Source organism: Schistocerca cancellata, unplaced genomic scaffold (genome assembly GCF_023864275.1).
Source record: "Schistocerca cancellata isolate TAMUIC-IGC-003103 unplaced genomic scaffold, iqSchCanc2.1 HiC_scaffold_718, whole genome shotgun sequence".
In the NCBI taxonomy this organism is placed as follows: domain Eukaryota; kingdom Metazoa; phylum Arthropoda; class Insecta; order Orthoptera; family Acrididae; genus Schistocerca; species Schistocerca cancellata.
The window spans coordinates 20,333,913-20,336,987 of record NW_026046729.1 but is presented as its reverse complement, the minus strand read 5'-3'; the positions used below and the strand labels follow the sequence as shown (position 1 = coordinate 20,336,987).

At 39.9% G+C, this 3,075-nt stretch overlaps 1 pseudogene; it reads left to right on the top strand.

Annotated features, from left to right (window-relative positions):
* The first annotated feature begins 2,440 nt into the window (after positions 1–2,440).
* LOC126141549 (5S ribosomal RNA) lies at positions 2,441–2,558 on the top strand (annotated as a pseudogene).
* Positions 2,559–3,075: the final 517 nt, after the last annotated feature.

The following is a 3,075-nucleotide window of genomic DNA, read 5'->3' as shown; positions in this document are numbered from 1 at the left end:
GCCTGACTGCTACAGGTGGCTCGCTAATTTGCTTGCCCGTTCATTATCCTATGTTCTTCTGCAGTGGTGGTAATAACACAAAGGCGTTTTGCCTTCTCCGATTCGACAGGTACAATTCCGTTGCAAATGCGGCTTGTGGCTTTTGGCCAGAGGACGGACCTATAACGATGAACTGGCCATAAGCGGCACACCTACCTCGCAGTGCACCACTATTCTGATCGCGTGGCCCCTCCCGGGCTTGGTTCGTGTCCTCCCTCGGGCATGGGTGTGCGTGTTGTTCTTAGCATAAGTTAGTTTAAGTAGTGTGTATGTCTAGAGACTGACGACTTCAGCAGTTTGGTCCCTAAGGAATTCGCAAACATATGAACATTTTGGTTATCTGATCTCAGAGTTAGAGTTGTAAATCCATCGTGGGCTACGGTGAACTGTCATAAGTAAGCGTAGATTACGGTCATTTTCCTAGCAGCCTTGGCTCAGATAAGGCAGTATCCGAATTGTAAGTACTATAGATGTGTTGCATACCTATAAGGCGTTACCTCGTTCCCATCGCTTTGTTAACATGAGCAATGAGTGTCTTACTAGATTCCCAGAAGGAGTAAGCCGTCTATAAATTGGTTAATGATATGTAAAGGGCGGCATAACCTGCGGAACACTTTTGTTTAAGATAGTTACCCATTTGTCTGTTTCTTAAAATAATCAGTATTAATAGCAAAATTTTGATTGCCATTGCTTAAATCAGGTTTCATCCGAAAATTGTGGATTTGTTACGTGAAGCAGAGATATGTTGTAGTAAAAATTAAAAAAATATATTTATCAAATATCAACTGAAAAGCAATGACCTAAAAAAATAAAACTAAGAAAAAAAATACAAAACGTTGACCTAACAACTATCGCTGTAATGTTCTGTCGAGCTTATATAAAACATGTTTCCGTTATTCATAAGGAACTTAGGCACTCAGCAATAATAATAATAAGAAACTCTTGCCTTATATCATGATGAAGAACGCTCTATTGAGTAGAAAATAATGACAATAATCATATAGATTTTTTTATGTTTATGCATGTAAACTGTACTTACATCAAAAGTAACGAAATGAAACAAATGAGCCGTCACACTTTTTTTAAAAATCTTATTGAACAGGTTTCAACACTTATAAGAGGGCCATCATCAGAATTTAGATACACTACATGGTTTATAACACAATTACAAATTTATGGAAGAAAATCCTTTTAATATATAAGAAAATGTTGTAAGTAATTACATACTCACATGTCAAGTATAACATAAATAACAAGCCAGAATGGTTTAAGTCACCAAAAAATAGTACATACTCAACAATATTATTATAATTTTCGCCTGCCTCCATTTGAATATTAAGTAGCCAAGTTGTACCTGCGGCTCCCAGATGGCGTTCTCCCTGCGGTGTCATGTTCATTTGCAGCACTTTTGAACGCGGGCGCCTCAGTCTGTTAGAACCTGTGGCTGTACAGGTATGAGCAGCCCTTAGAGGCTCGACTTCACACATTCTTCCTAAATGTCTGTGACTAAAGCCCTTCGGGCTTGCTTTTTATGTTATACTTGACTTGTCTCTGTCTGTTATGGCTAGTCACTACTTACAATTTTTTTTTACATTAAAAATGTTTCCTCCATAAATTTTTAATTATGTTATAAACCACTTTTTATGTATAAATTCTGATGAAGGCACTCTTAGAAGTGTTGAAACCTGGTCAATAAGACAAAAAAAATTGTGGTCGCGTGCACAATTGTTTCATTTGCAATTTATAAATGGTCACTGAACGAAGCAGCCATGTTTAAAAGTAAATCGTTTGGTTACACAAAAACACAGAAGGTACGCGATCCACAATTTTTTATTAGCTATGAAACGAAATATACATTTTGGAAGGCTTAAAAATACGTAATGAACTAACAGTGAACGAAGGGAAATCATCGGCCCCCAGTTTCTCACTCTTTCATTTACGTTTCTTTCTCCACCAATGCTACTAGTACTACCGGCAATCCTATCATTTTTCTGCATCATTTGTGACTGTATCAAAAATACCGAACAGTAGTTTTGCTAGAACGTAAGTCTACGCAGAGTATAGGATTTTTTTCGTTGTGGTTTATGTGTAATTCAATCTGCGTCCCTACGGACAGCACTCCGTTAAACGTGACCAACAAACGCTTGGGTGACCGCACCTTTGCATCCCGCTGCGGAGTGTGTGATTAATGGATTCAGCTAAGCAAGCGACAAAAGACTCTTGCAGACATCTCAGACAAAAATGTGATGAGGAGTTCGGCAGGATAGAGTTAAGTGACGTCAGACTTTCGATCTCAAGCACGTTTCACAGACAGTCGAAATATATCCATAAGAGGAAGTACAGGCTGTGAGAAATAAACCGGCCATCGAAAAAATTTTCAAGCACCTTAACACAGAAAAACGCCAACGGCCTTGCCGCAGTGGTAACACCGGTTCCCGTCAGATCACCAAAGTTAAGCGCTGTCGGGCTGGTCTAGCACTTGGATGGGTGACCATCCGGTCTGCCGAGCGCTGTTGTCATGCGGGGTACACTCAGCCCTTGTGAGGCAGACTGAGGAGCTACTTGATTGAGAAGTAGCGGCTCAGGTCTAGGAAACTGACATACTGTTGGGAGAGCGGTGTGCTGACCAAATGCCCCTCCACATCCGTATCCAGTGACGCTTATGGGCTGAGGGTGACACGGCAGCCGGTCGGTACCGGTGTGCCTTCATGGCCTCTTTCAGAGGAGTTTAATTTTAACTTAGAAAACGCAAATAACGTCATCCACAACCGTGTTCCCTATTTTAAAGGTTTATCTAGCCCAGCCTTTATACAGTAGTAGAACTTCCGCTATCGTGTAAGTTCGAGTATAGGTGCAGCAGAGTGTCGAATTCAGATATTTTGTTGACAGAATACGACACTGATGCTGAATTTTACTTTAGTGACATAAGCAATCGCTGAAAGCAACGAAATTGACACTAAAATTAAAATAAAAACAAAATTTTTGGAAAGCAATACGTTCTCTACACTTATTTATAGCCATTGTTCTTTTATTACC